Source organism: Choloepus didactylus, chromosome 16 (assembly GCF_015220235.1).
Source record: "Choloepus didactylus isolate mChoDid1 chromosome 16, mChoDid1.pri, whole genome shotgun sequence".
Classification (NCBI taxonomy): Eukaryota; Metazoa; Chordata; class Mammalia; order Pilosa; family Megalonychidae; genus Choloepus; species Choloepus didactylus.
Window position 1 is genome coordinate 54,971,096 of NC_051322.1, and position 15,833 is coordinate 54,986,928.

Genomic DNA, 15,833 nt, shown 5'->3' on the forward strand with positions numbered 1-15,833 from the left:
CCAAGAAAATAGACTGTGGGAGGATGTTTGAAGCTGTGCACATCCAGCCGTTACCACTGTCCACATACTCTCCCATCCAGATCAAAGCAAGATGCCCCCATATCCTGGACAAGCTGATACTGTGTTACTCCTTCCAACTGTTCTTTAAATATCTGTTCTGCAGTTATTTAGAGAGGGTGAGAATAGCTAGTGGTAATATATTCCAGCAGCTAACTAGACTGTTCTCCTTAGAAGGCAGGTTATGTATATGGGTATCTTTTTTTTTTTTTTTTTTTTTCCAAACAAAAGTGGAAGCTATTAAGGTTGCCCTCTCCCTAAACATATTTCCTAGTGATCCCTCCATATCCTCACTTCGAACCTCTCCCCTTTATTCTAACAACTCTACACTGTTCCTTGTATGTTTTGTCATTTATTTAGCCCTCTCCCCACTGGTGGCCATCAGGTTGTTTCCCTTTATTTACTTATTCATTTGTTTGTTTTACTGTTTACACATGTTGCTTTGGTGAGCATCTATGTACATAAAGTCTTGATGACGTCTTTGATTATATCTCTGGGATAAATTCCTGAAAATGAAATTACTGGTTAAAGGGAATGTACACTTAAAATTTTGATAGATACTGCCAGTGTGCCCTTCAAGAAGTTATACTTATTCACTGTTGGCAGCAGCAGAGTTAGCGTGCCCGTGTTTAAATACCTTCTCTTTGCAAATGTGTCTTTTCAAAAAACAAACAAACTGGTATTTCATTTACATTTTAATTAGCATTTCTGTAATTATGAGGTAGTGGGCATCTTTTCATATGTTCATTAACCATTTGTATTTATTTTTCTCTGAATTGCCTTTTTTATTTCCTTTGTTCATTCATTTTGTTTGAAAGAACAGTTCATATTATTGGGAATATTAGTCCTTTGTCTGACTTATGTTTTGCAAAGATGTCCCTCTGTCTTGATTTTGTGGGTAGTGGGTTTTTTTTTTCTTTTGCTATAGAGGTTAAATTTTATTTTCGATTTTGTTAGCTCTTTCCCTTATAGCTCAGGACTTTGTGTCTGATGTAGAAATATCTTTTCTAATCATTCTTTTAGTTATGTTTACCCCATTATATTGGTTGCAAGACCTTGTTTTCCCCACCTTCTTCCAATACACCTTGTAATGTATTTTCGGAAACATTGAAGATGCTTAGCAAACATTTAGTAAGTGGGGGCAGTGTTGGTATAGTGGTTAAAAGCATGCATTTTAAACCAGAGTCTGGGTTCAGATTCTAATCTGATTGATCTTGGGCAAGTTATTTAATCACTTTGTGCATCAGTTTCTGGGTCTTCATGAGGGTAATCTTAATCATACACCTAATTCATAGGGTTTGGGGGAGAATTAAGAGTGAATTCATGTTAGCTCCTGGTATAGTGTCTGGCAGATGTGAAGTGCCTAGTATTTGTATCTTACTCTTGCTATCAAAGGTTTTCTCACTGCTGTAGGAAACCCCTCACCATCCGTGGAGTATAAATTCTTTTTCTATTCCAGGAAATACCTTTTGGCTATGGCTAAAGAGTAGGGATCCCCACTTTAAGTCCCTTTGTGGTTGAATGCAGCTGTTTTAGAGCCCATCTCGGGTAGGTTCCTTATAGAAGTCTCCGTAGGGGTTAGTTCCTCTGTGGCACATGTCTTCAGGCTGGCAAAGGCAGTGGTTGATTCCAGGGCGCCACTTGACTTTGCCAATGTAGAGAAAGTTCTGAAAGAAAAATTCCTGCAGAAATTCCAATTAAAATATAATGCAAGCTTAAAGAGAGGCTAATTAATGTTTAGCACCTCTGCCATTTTTTTTGGTAAGTCAGGTTGGTGTCTGAGGTTCTTTGCTGAAGGGCCACTATATAATTGTTCTTGGGAGAGGAGCTGGAGACAAGTATTCATGTATCATTATGCAGGTTTAATCATAGATTTATTAATAATCCGTAAATTAAAAAGGTAAATCTGGGCTTGGGTTTACAAAGGAATTAGCGGAATGAGGGGATGATTTGCTACATCACCTTCCTTATCAGCAAGTTTTTCTTGTAGGCTTCAGAGAGTTCTCTTGAGTTGGTCTAGAAGCACAGGTGGGTACAGAGTGTGAAGGTGGAGGGAGAATATAGATAGCAGTGTGCTGCTGACCGGCTGTGAGCCACCTCTCCAGGACTGGCTTTGTCTAGCCACTGCTTTAATTTTATTTGAAACCTTAGTTTGGGGCAGACTGTCTGAAATTCCTTTACTCTTCATTTCTTCTCCATTCTTTTCTGCAGTAAAAGCCCAACTCTTCAGTTTGCTTTGTTTATGTTTCACTTGCTCATTCAGGCACTGGCCGTACTCTCTCTATTTAGTTCACAAACTCACCCAGGGCCCGGTCCCAGATGGCGGGGTCCAGGCTGTCCCTCAGGGCTCTGGCAGTCCAGCCGTGCCCGTCCGCTGACCTCAGCGCTTAGTTTCTGCTGATATCCTTTGTAGACACTATCCTCTCTTTTATTTTAACGAAATTATCACTGTCATAAAGTTGTCTTTCTATACAGACAAAATCTAAAACCCTAATGTGTCCAATCAGATGACTTTCAAATACCCATTTATACTTTTTCCTTCAACCATAATGCTAAATGAAGTGAAAGGAATAGTAATGAAAACTGGAGCAGAGAGAGCCAAGAGGATTGTGTGAGGCCACTTTTAATGAGTAGAATATCCTTAGACGATACTGCGCCACCAAAGAAATTCCACTTTCAGGTAATTTAAAATAGATGTTCTATAGAGCACTTTACAAAGAGAATTGGGCTGGATGGTGGTTTGTTTCCTGAGAGGTCAGCTGGGGCAGGAGTCATGTTAGGAAAGTTTGTTTGTGGGAGGTTGGAAGTGTTTCCTGAGCTCAGGAGGATACAGATCGTGGAACCTGAGAGCAGACAAGGATGCCAGAGAGCAAGTGTCCACCCCGTCATCGCGAGGACTCGAGTTGCTTAAGTGCCATGTTCCAGGTCATACCGTGATGAAGTGACAGGATAGGGAGCAGACTCCCTGTCTCCTGGTTTATCACTCTAGGAAGTACCTTTCATTGCTGAGCACATTTCTAGTCTATGGAAGGAAAAGTGACTTTCCCCACCCCTTGCAGACTCTGCAAAAGCCACGGTCCTGGGCCCACTGCTATGGGAGTGTCATCTCCCCTATTCCAGGGTTAGCTGTCAGGGTCTCGGGCCTCTGGTCCTGTCAGCGCACTTGACATGTCACAGTGGGGAAAGAGCAGGGATCCCGTGCCTGGGGACTTGAGTTTGAATCCTGGTGCTTTTAGCTGCATGTTATCAAACCTCTGTACACCACAGTTTTCTTTTTTTTTTTTTTTTTTTTAATGCAACTTTATCGAGACATAATCACATAACATACAATCATTCGAAGTGTATAATCAGCTGTTCACGGTATCATCATATAGTTGTGCTTTCATCACCATCAAACTTTGAACATTTTCATTACTTCCAAAAATACAATGAAAATTAAAATGAAAAAATATCCAAAACATCTCATTCCCCTCCTCTCCCCATTGTTAATTTACTTTTTTTAGTAGTTTGAGATCTGTTCACACACCCTACCATCATCCACAGTATACCACAGTTTTCTTACCAGTCCAGTGGATTGCTGTATTATGTAACACATGTAAGATGCCTAACAGGTATCTGGGTCTTAGCAAGTCCTTAATAACTGGTAATTGCTTTTTAATATGGATGACGTTCTCTAGGAAGCTAGGGAAGTATGCACATTCTAACCTCGTTATGTTTTCATCTTCTGCAAAGTCTGCAGGACTAATGTGTAGTTCTGTGGCTGCCTGGCTTCTTTGAGTAGAGAAGAAAATATTTTCCCCTCTGGAGAAAGCCTAAAAGGAATTCTTTGAGTTTTTATTTTTAACTGTCAGTCACCATTATCTCTAACATAAGGTGGGTAATGGAGATGGAGGGAAGTTGAATTTGCATTTGACTACCTGTTTAATGTATATTTCCAAAGACATTGTGTATCTATTTCATATGACCTTAAATGAATCCTGTAGCAGTTATCATTATCCCTACTTTACAAGTGAGGAAACTGAGGCACAGATGCTGGGCTCATCCAGTTAGCTTGACTCAAGCAGAAAAGGAATGTAGACTTCCTGTCTCCAAAGTGGCAGTCTCTTTAATCCCACAATTTTCAAAGAGAAGAAGCCAAGGAAGAGAAGGACCAGACCAGTCTTAAACCAAATCAAGAGGTAGAACAATGAATCCTCTGGCCACCAGGTATCCTCTAGTGTGCCCTTTTGCTTTAGGCAGTCAGATCTGAGTTCCTTCCCCTAGTTCACCTGCCAGAGAAAGTTGCTTCTAGAAGAAAAGTTATGACATGTTATCAGTCATTTACTCCTGAGAGAGAGTTAGAAGCCATGCAAACCAGACAGATGCCTGATTGTATGATTAAAGGCTTTGGTTTCTAATAAAACATGGTATGCCTTATGTTCTAGTTTGCTAATGCTGCTGGAATGCAAAACACCAGAAATGGATTGGCTTTTATAAAGGGGGTTTATTTGGTTACACAGTTACAGTCTTAAGATCATAAAGTGTCCAAGATAACACATCAGCAATCTGGTACCTTCTCTGGAGGATGGCCATTCGTGTCTGGAAAACCTCTGTTAGCTGGGAAGTCACGTGGCTGGCATCTGCTCCAAAGTTCTGGTTTCAAAATGGCTTTCTCCCAGGACGTTCCTCTCTAGGCTGCAGTTCCTCAAAAATGTCACTCTTAGTTGCTTTTTGGGATATTTGTCCTCTCTTAGCTTCTCTGGAGCAAGAGTCTGCTTTCAACGCCTGTCTTCAAACTGTCTCTCATCTGCTGCTACTCTCTCAGCTTCTGTTCATTCTTCAAAGTGTTCCTCTTGGCTGTAGCTCCTCTTCAAACTGTCACTCTCAGCTGCACTGAGATCCTTCTGTTTGTCAGCTCATTTATATGGTTCCAGTGATTTAATTTAGACCCACCCTGAATGGGTGGGGTAACACCTCCATGGAAATTATCCAATCAGAGTCATCACCCACGGTTGGGTGGGGCGCATCTCCACAGAAACACTCAAAGAATTACAATCTAATCAACACTGATAATGTCTGCCCACACAAGATTGCATCAAAGATAATGATGTTTTGGGGGACATAATACCTTCAAACTGGCACACCTTAGAAAACTGATCCGGGAGGAATTTTAGAGGTGGTGATGGGGTGCTGGAGCCAAGTATTCAGGAGGGGTTTCCCATTGCTGGTAAAATCTCTCAGCAGACCTATCCCTTTACCCTGGGACTTCCTCTGTAGTGTCTTTCTCCCATATATTCACTCCAAGGTCAGGAGATTTGCTTGGGTGGACCCAGCAGCTGGAATTATAGGAAAGAGTGAGTGGTGGTTGTGCCTGCAAAATTATAGTGGTGCATCTGATTTGGGTTGAATAGTCTCTCTCTCTCTCTCTCTCTTTTTTTTTTTTTTTTCCTTCTTTTTCTTTGGTTGGTGTTGAGAGCTTCCCATGTCCCCAGCACTGTTCTGTGCTAGGAGGTGCCATGGATTTTTTTTTTTTAATTCAGTTTTATTGAGATATATTCACATACCAAACAGTGATCCATGGTGTACAATCAACTGTTCACAGTACCATCTTATATCATTGGGTATTCATCACCCCAATCTATTTTTTGAACATTTTCCTTATACCAGAAAAAGTAAAAATAAGAATAAAAAATAAAAGTAAAAAAGAACACCCAAATCACCCCTCCCACCCTATTTTTCGTTTAGTTTTTTTGTCCCCATTTTTCTACTCATCCATCCATACACTGGATAAAGGGAGTGTGATCTACAAGGTTTTCACAATCAAACTGTCACCCCTTGGAAGCTACCTTCTTATACAATCGCCTTCAAGAGTCCAGGCTATTGGGTTGGAGTTCAATAGTTTCAGGTATCTACTTCCAGCTTGAATAGTGTCTCTTGATATGTCACATTGGGTGCTTTAAATATACTGTATGGAGCGACTAGGGGAAAAGCAAATTCCTTCTCCCCTCTGGCCAATTAAGACATTTTACCATCCTGAAGGGATGTCTGTTTCCTTTCATTTGAAATATACCATTGTAAATGTGATTTTTCTTTATTGCTGTGAAGAGTTGGACAAACCTGTTGGGGACAGGCTGTCCTGAGGATTGGTGGGGCACTGATGCCATCGATGGGGGATTGGGCACAACCCAATCCATTCCTGGAGAAATGACTCCAAATCTGATATCCTATGGATGGTGTTTCACAGATGGCACATACTTTTGTTCTTTTTAAGTATTGGCTATTAATGTAAAGCATCAAAAGGATGGGATTTTTTAAAGTTAAATATAACAGTGGTGAGATTGACCAGTTTAGTGTCCTTATTAGAAAAGGGGCTAAGATCTGACCCTTCTGGCTTATTATCTTGGAACATGGTACTTCCCCATGTATCTTCACTGAAAATTATGTTTTACAATGTTGGATTTTTTTTTTTTTTTTTAACTTGTGTTGCTTTTCCAACATGAGATTTAATAAGTATGGGTGCAAATGTTTATTTAGCTGCCATTTTCTCCACATGTGTGATTGATTTAGTTGATTTTACTTTATGCCTCTTTGGAGATTCTAACAAATCATCATTTTAAAATGCTTTATATAACACATTAAAGTATGCAAATATCAAATACATGTTTATCTTATCATGACAAGTCAGGATTGAGACAATGTAAGTGAGAACGTATTTCCAGAAACGACTATTAATTTATAGTTCCTAAGATAATGGCATACACATTCACTTTCGCTTCTATCTGGGTAGCTCTGTAAATTGTGTATTGATTATGCTAATGACACTGGTATCTTTATTACCCTCTGCAGATACATGCAGATTGAATGCACATTTGGCAAGGTTGTCATTGTGTAGGAAAAAGAGCAGTTTAAAAATCTGGTTTTGGGAGAGATTGAGTTAAACCTAAGGATAAACATTAAACTCGTGAAAACTTAAGGAAGTGTTTTTGTTTTGTAGAAAATTCAAAGTGCACTTAAAAGTTAAAAAAAAATGATGCTCTTATATTTCCTTTGTTTCAAATTCCTTAAGGGAAGTATTGCAGAAATTGTACTAAATCAATAATGATCTGTTTTTATAGTTTACTTTTGGTTGTGTGGCTTTTTTGTTTTTTGTGTTTTTTTTTTATCAGGCTGAAGGAACATCAGACATTTAGGGTTATATGTATGTTAAAATTTATTAGCCCAACTAAAGGAGAACAATGAATTTCTTTTTTTCAATTATATATAAAATTTCTTGTATTTCATAGTAGCTCGTAAGTCACAAATCACAGCCTTACTATTTGCTCTAATCTTTCGTTTTACAAGTAAGTACCTTATTTTATCCAATCTTTCTTTTTCCTTCTTTCTCTTTTGCTGAGCCATTGTGTTACCAAAGCAGTTGTTTAGAAACTACTTTATCTTTCTTGAACGGGATCACTTCTTACTAATGCAGGCCTTCCACTTGCGGGCCAGCCAGGAAAGAAAGGAAAACTATCTCTTCATTTGTTTTCAAATCATTTTCCAATTTATTTTAATGACAGTTTGATTCCCAGTTGGAAAGGGAAAAAGAAAAAAGAATGAAAAAAGCAACGTTATTCATGTTCTTGAGTGATAAGATTCCACTTAGTGTGTTAATATATGCCAAAAATGTTGTGTTTAATACACAACCCTTAGACAAATCTGGTTGTCCCTGTCTTTCAAATATATCACTGGAATTAAGAGTAATTTCTCAAATTAAAAAAAAAAGTGAAGTCACAATAAAGAGAATTGAGTGATAATATTGTATTGATTTTTGTAAATTAGATTGGAGTTTACCTTCTCAAAATGTAAAGACAAGTACTATTATATTGGAGTAAGTGAATGTTTCTTGTTCAAAGCAAAACAAAACGAAGCAAAAAACAAAACACTCTCCTTCTAAGCTAACGTTTGAGTTATTGTTGAGATGGTTAACTTTAAATGTCCAATTCAGAAATATTGTTGCCACTGGATTGGTGTTACCTAAAATAGCTGAAGTAATAAGAACAGTTGGTAGACGTGTCAGAAAGTATAATACCTTGAATACAAGTGCTTTTTGCCATAGTTTTTTTTTTTTTCCCTTTCTGGGGTGAAGTTTAACAGTCTAGCTATGCTACTCTAGGTAAAGCTTATTTAGTACATTTAAAGAGTAATGACTAGATTCTTCTTTACCCAAACATCCAAATGTGTAAACCCTAGGTTCAAAAAGATGCTTCATTTAATATTGTAGTTGTCCTGTGTGAGAAGCATTTTTCAGTATACCTAGTCATCATGTATTAAATAAATTTTAAATAATTTGTTTTTCTCCGGAGTGGATTTTTTTGGCAGTTTTTAAGTCATTTTACTATAAGAGAAATTAGTAGCTGTATACCTGGATGTTAAAATATTTTTATGTAATGTTTTCCTTAGGTAAATTGGAAGGAGGAGTCTTTGAGACTCCGTTTAAGATTGAGCATGGCAATATGGAAGTGTTGTGGGTTTTTTTGTTTGTTTTTGTTTTTGTTTTTGTTTGTAGGGAGTTAGGGGCATATGAGATTCAGCTGCTCTTTCAAGTTAACTGCAGTGTTGAATATGAAGACATCAGGGCAGTTGGAAGAATGAAGAGTCTCAAAGCTGGCAAGGAGAAAGGGTTATGCAAAAAAAAAAAGACATTGGATTGTTTACTATAAATCCTTCACCTAGAAAAATCTTCAGCAGGGCAATTTTTTTCTTTATTAGGTTAGGTGGTTTTGAGTCCACGTATCCATTTTAGTCATCTTTCATATAATATTAGTCCCATTGGCTTGTCATCATTCTACATGGTTTCTCACCCTATTTTCTTCCACAAATGGCTACATCCTTTGAAATGAGCTTATTTGTTTGAGTTTTATATTAATAAAGATGTTGGTCTAGTGTTGTTACTTCATCTTGGTCATGAACTACTTGTAGAATCATGTTAACCATTGCTTACCTAAAATGATGGTTAATTAATTTCTTAAAAAAAAAAAAAAAGGGGGTGGAATGAAAAAGACAGAAGAATCAGTAACCATTTTTGTTTTCAGTTAAATTTTACATTTCTTTTTCTTTGGCTTTATGTGTGTTTGAAATAAGACTAATAAAAGGAATCTCACCAAAGACCTCTTAAATCTTGAATAGTGTCACTGGGGCACCCTGCAAGCCTCATGCACTAGATTAAAATGTTGGCTGGTGTGATATTTCTGCACAGTCTCTCCAGCTTTGGCATTTATCTGCCCCGATTTAGGTAATTAGGAATATGGACAAAGGATAAAATGTGAAAATAGTGAGAAAAGCAAGACGTTAACCTTGAATAACATACCTCTTTTAAACCAAAACATCTCTTGGTTCATGTCTAAGATGCTTGGCAAACACTGGGACAGCTCCCCACTTTCTTATGCCCACAGTCAGTCCTAAATTACCTAGATTCTGTTTCCTTTGTGGTTCCCAGAACCATTATTTTTTTTCTACCATTGACTTAGCTTGCACTCAAGTCGCTTATTTCCTGGATTAGATAGCAGCCTCCAGACTGTTCTCCCTGATTCCAGGCTGTATCTATCCAGTCCATCCATCAGTTGCCAATGAATCATTTTTCCAAAGTATAAATCAGATCAGTTACTGCCCTACGTCAAGTTCTTCAATGACTTCTGATAGTGTTGAGGTTAACATTTGAACGTTTAAGTATCTCACAGTAGATCCTTCAAGATTTAACTGCTTCTCCAGGCTCTTCTAGCCCACCACTCTGCCACTCTTTGCCAGTCTCTGCCTCTGCTTCCCTTTCTTTCCTCTCTCATTTGAATAGCCCAGATACACCTGTCCTTCCTTGAAGTCATCATGTTGCTTTATGCATCTGTGCCCCTTTATGTTTGTCCTCAGTGCTACTCATACTGCAAAATTAACCCGAGCAGCTCTTCTTGGGCTAAATTTTTCCTGAGCGGCCCAGCCTGATTTAGATGTCCCTCATGATGTAGATGTCCCTCATGATGTAGATGTCCCTCTTCTGTGTGTGCTCCTCTACCTAATTATTTATCGCCCTCTCCCACAGCCATTCATGTGCTCATCCATCTCTCTCCCTATCCTAGAGCTTGCTAGCCCTTTTCATGCTGCTGCTTGTATAGAAGAATGAGAAGATTTGAATGGCACACTTGAGTAAATGGATGAAATTGGTCAAGGCCTGGGGTGATGGGCCTGCAGATTCCAGTCGTCTTGAACTGTATCGGATTCAGCTCCTGATACAGCCTTGGGCCCACCTGTTGGGAAGTTCTGTGGCAGATTACAAGCAGCTTGAGGACGGGGACCAGGTCTCCTCAGACTGGTTTCCAGGGCGTAGCCAAACGCCTGCTCCTGAGTAAATGACTCAGTAAATTTGTGTTTACTGAAGTTATGACCAGTTAGTCATAGCAATTCATTTTGAAGTTAAATGACTTTAAAGTAGGAGTCTGTTTATAGACATGCTTTATATGAAACTAGAAGTGCTTACTTGACTTTCTTCTAATATACCCCTTACTCAGGATGTCCTTTATATCCTCTCTATCTTTAACAGATAGGGAGGGAGTACATGGAAGAAGGACATTTGGGTAGGATTCTGATTCGAAGAAGAGAAACTTTTTATTTGGTCCCAAGTTGTATGTTGGTATGCATGTGTGTGTACACGTGTGTGAGTTTTAACCTCCCTCAAGGAGAATTTCCTCCCATACAACATCCTCCTACAAGGAATTTCATTGTTGAAAGAGAGTAGAAGTACGTTCATGTTTGGCTTTTCCTCCTTGATAACAGTGCGTCTGAGATATTTCTCTTTGGTCTTCAAGGACCACGATAGACTTGTGGAACATTCAAGCCAAACTGCAGAAATTCTAAACTTCCACAGTGTGATTTGTTAAATATAGAGACAGTTCTTTCTGAGATGATTTTATTGACAAAGGAAATAACAAGTAAATGGGAAGGGGTCTTTCTTTCTTTTTTCTGTAAAACAATTTAATAACTTTCAGTGGATAGAGCGGTTAGAAAATAAACCTTGCAGAGCAATTAAAAAGAGCACATTTTCATCCTTGACCCACCTGCCACCGGCGCTGGGGCTGCCCCCCATCCCCCCCCATGCCAGTGGCTCTTTCTGGCCTGCTGAGTGAGGCCACGGTGCCCGGATGCTCATTGTGAGCCACCCCACTGATCGCTTTTGTTTTTGTTTTTTGTTTTGGTTTGTTTGTTTGTTTACTCTTTCTTGACAGTAGAAAAAAAAATGAGGCAGCAGACCAGCAGGCGGGTGTGGGACAGAAGGAAGCACAGTCTGGGAACCCTACGTCTCTTCATTAGTGCCTGCTTGCCATGCTATAGCAGTGTGCGATTTATTTTCCCTAAATCAGTTTTCAGCTTATGGGATTTCAGTTAGAATGCCTTTCTAGAGCCCAGAAAGCTCAAAATAATGGTCCCGCCCTTTGGCTTTTGAAAGTTAGGAAGGCTTTCTGCTCCATCTTAACTCCTTGTAGCCTAAAGTTAACTTTTTCTCTGTTCTTAAAAAGTATAAAGATAAAATTCTGTGAGTATGATTTGAACAGCTTTATAAGGGAGGAGTGCTTTTAGACATGGTTTGCTTAAAACAGATAGTACCTTTTTGAGGTATAGGGCTTCTAAATATGTCAGTAAACCTTAGCAGACTAGTTGTGTGCACACGTGAACTTTAAAAAGAGCATTGAACAATGAATTATTGTTTGGCACAAGAGAATTGTCAACCTGAGATGCATCATTTGTATGGTTTTGGTGTGGAATCTGTTTGTATAAAGTGTTCATTTGTTCAGCACAGGGTTACTGAGTATGAGACACTGGGCTGTAATGCTTTTTGATTTTCAGAAGGTATCTATGGAAGAAAGGAATCGGGCAGCTGTCCCAAATAACAGAAATAATTTGTTTTTCTACTCCAGTGGTAATATAGTGTTGGGACTACTTTTTCTTGAACATTTATTATTCATAGTTTTAGGTAGTTTAGATCCTAGAGGTCATGATCATCAAATGAAGCCAAGACTAAAAATTTTTTTTAGTCGATGTATTATTTAGTTGGTAGTTTCTTAAATTCACTGGCACAGTGTTCATTCATTTAAGATTAAGTAATTCATGCAATGGTTATTTACTTTAGTGCAAAACTGGCTATGACCCGAGAACAGTTTAGGAAATGGTCCAGTTTTAAGTTTGTGCGTGTGTATAAGTGGAGTATTTTGGGTTCATTCATCTCTTGCCAGTCTTAGTTGTTAAGTAATCTTCTCAAATTCATATTTACATCATCCTCTGAATCTTGTGTTTCTGCCACTCTCATAAAAACTGACTCTGGCTTTTAAGGAAGGGCTTCATGCTTGGAATTAACCAGGAAAAACCTCATTTATATCTCCTACAAGAAGGACAAGAGGGTCTGCTCTGTGTAAATGCTGCCAGAAGTTTTTATAGTAATACTTTGTATCTAGGCTCTGGCTCTTACCATTAAATGTGCTTTTTATAGAGTACCAAGTTATAAATGTAGTGCAGCTATGGCATATTAATCTTACTGCAGAGATTTAATGAGGCAGTTGTTTTGTGATGGACACTATTGGGAGCAGAGAGCGACAGAGTTTTACTTTACCACTGAGCTGCAGAAATATTCCTTGCCTGGTAATAATTATAACCACATGATCTCTCAGTTTTTCTTTCTTTAGCCAGTGCTTTTCCATGCAAAAGTGGCTTGGAAGGAGGTCCGTTTCTAGGCAGTGAAATAGATTGGAAATTGGGCTGTTTGCTCAATAGTTTGACATTTTAGCTTTGATCAGGCTTGGGATCCTTGTTGCATGGAGAGAAATATGTAAGATGAGTTTCAAGAATACAGATAGTCTTTGCCAGTCCACTGAGATGGCTTTTAGATATTCATTACTTTTACTTGACTTTTATATAGGTTATAAAAAGTAAATGTGGTGAAACCTCATTTTTACATGGATAGAATAGAATTTCTGCTGGTTGGCCTTAAACCAGTCCCACACTTGAAATTAATTGAAGTCCATGGGTTTATTGCCTTCAACACTTTTAAGCCAGTGCAATTTTTCATTTTCCCGAAAGTTTAATTTTATTAAACTAAGTTATAGCAATAACATTACTTATGAAGAGGACAATGAGAAGGAGGAAAGTACCACCCGCCAGAGAACCTTAATAAGGGAAAACTCATACTTCTTTAATTTCCATTTATAAATGATGTTAACAGAGTTGGAAACAGAAAGCTGCCATTTGTTTTATAATCATAATTGTGTTTTTTTTTCCAAACTTAAGCCTCTTTTCTAGTTCAGAACACAATATCCAGTGCTCTGTAGCACCCTTTAGAAGGAATAAGGTGAGAACCCCCTTTTGGATCAGCATCATTTAGGGCCAAGCAGAGATTGCAGAGCCTGTAGCTGTGGCATGGACTTATGGGTACACGTGGCCCTTTTTCCATGGGGATATGAGGATGTTTTAAAATATCGCCATTTGAATGGATTTACAGCACAATAGTGGAGTTGTTGAACAATTGTCCTCGATGCAGGGGTGTTGAGGGGGGGTGGTACTTAGAGGCATGGACCTTGTATTTATAATCCCTCAGGTTGAAGTCAGAGGTTTGAATGGCTAGCAGGGTAATACAATTATTTTTTGATGATCGGATCTCAAAGGACTTTATAAAAACTACCTAACTAAGGCCATGTGCAACTATTGAAGTATAGCCACCTGTGGGAAAGAAATGGTTGACAATGCAAGCTTTCTGTAATCTTCCTGTTATCAATTGACATTAGGAATGGAAACCCTTAAAACAAATAAACAGATCTTTGGATGGGCAAGAAATAATTTCTCGTGGAAGCAGAGGTTGGAAAAATCTACTTGCAAGGAGAGAGACTGAGATTCCAGTACTCATTACACCAAGGCATCATAGGCTATAATCGAACCCATCTCCCAGAGGGGCCCTCCTAAGTGTTGACCTAAAAACAAATTCGCCAGTTGGCTGGAGCATGCATCCTAAAGTTGCAGCAGAAGTGAATAAGCTTGACTGGCTTCAGTCCCTGAAGGATTCTATCTGTAAATGCAGAAGTTGAAGCAAAAACATTTGTATTAGTCTTAAAATGACCCTCATTTTAATAACTAGTCACAGTGTCAAATGCATGGACTGCAGTTATTCTTTAATCTTTAAGAGCTAAAGCATCAAGCATTCTTATTTGTTTGGTATTTTTGATATAGGATTCTCGTGAAGTGTTCCATATTCTTGAATAATAAGGAAGGCGAGTTTTTACCATTTTCCTCTGCATACCACTTAAAGTATTCAACGTGTCTCCTTATTTAAAAACAAACAGATCTGTACACTTGTTGTGTAGCATTTAAATAATCATATTAAAATTCAGGCCTAGCACCCGGATTTCCCTGAGTGCTGTCAGTTTTATGAGAAACTGGGAACTCATGCTTAACCACTCAGAGCATTCCGTGTGTGCTGCCTTCCAACACGGGTTTAATGGTGTCAGGGTCAGTGTGCCCTAATTGGGCCAGTTATTTATTTTCTTGAATTGCTCTCTAGTTGGGAAGTATTTTACCATTTGGTTTTAGTTTGTTGGAGATCTTTGGACCATTAACCATTTGTTGTACCTGTAGCTCTAGATGAAACCTTTGAAAATAGCCAACTCAACTGTGTGAGTCCTATAGTGTCAATTTTGGAAATTGTAGGCATTAGGTGCCTTTAAATTTGTAGTACCTGGTCTGTTCCTGTTTATAGAAAAAATACCAGTAAAGGATTTATGTTTTTTTTTTTTTTTTCCTCCTCCTCCTTCTCATCATCACTAAGTAATATTTACTAAGCACTGACCTGGACACAGTTCTGTGTTGGGCAGAGTACAACACAAACAAAAAAGATCCTGTGCTCACCACCCCCACCCCCACCCCTCCCACCCCCGGAAGGAGCAGTCGAAACCCTGGTATATTGAAATGGGCACTGTGTAGAGTTTTGAGATAATAATTTTCCAGATGGCAAATCAACCCAAAATTACCAATTTAGTTAAACAGTACATTCCTTAAAAAAAAAAAAAAAAAAAATTGACTTTTTGAGATGGAAATTCTGCTTTACTCATGAACTCAAGAGATTATTATATATGTTGAAATACAGGTTGATGTTGGTATATGCATATCATTTAAAGGGTGGTGATATAGTTAAGCTTATTGCAGATGTGAAGAAAGGCTTGGGACCAACTGCCAGAAAGCAGGGAGTTTAAGTGGCTTGCAGAAGCTTAGTTCGTGGAATTGTGTTACCAGACACCAGGATGTGTTTTCAGACACCAGGATGGAAGTGTGGTGGCATTGAATCGACTCCCCCGAGAAATACTCAAATTATTTTGATTCTGTGTTCTTGATTATACCATTTCAAATATTAAAAAAAATTGACTACAGTTACAGCATTTTGTATTTTTTTAGGTATCTTGATACTACCCTTTTGTAACTATTTCATTGACTAGTCAAGTTTTTATTGAAAAATAGAAATCTCTCTTTTGCTTTGCTCATATTTGGAGACATAATTTATTTCTGCCTTTGGAGGACTTTTTGCCATTAGAAATTAAGGCATATATTAAATCACCAATTACATTATTCTAATTTTCCCCAGGTCTGTGCTAATTTTTTCTCTCTCTCATTGCTTTCTGACAAAGGGAGCAATGGCGCTAGAGTGTTTGGGGGGCATTTCTCTGAAATGACTGAAAGGAGACCATAAATAATCAGCAGTACTTGTTGAGCTCTGAGTAAAGCATATGTATATTTACTCA

At 38.4% G+C, this 15,833-nt stretch overlaps 1 protein-coding gene across 4 annotated transcripts in view; it reads left to right on the forward strand.

Moving 5' to 3' along the window:
* ZNF521 (zinc finger protein 521) overlaps window positions 1–15,833 on the forward strand; it is a 305,063-nt gene that overhangs the window by 14,437 nt on the left and 274,793 nt on the right. The window lies entirely within an intron of this gene.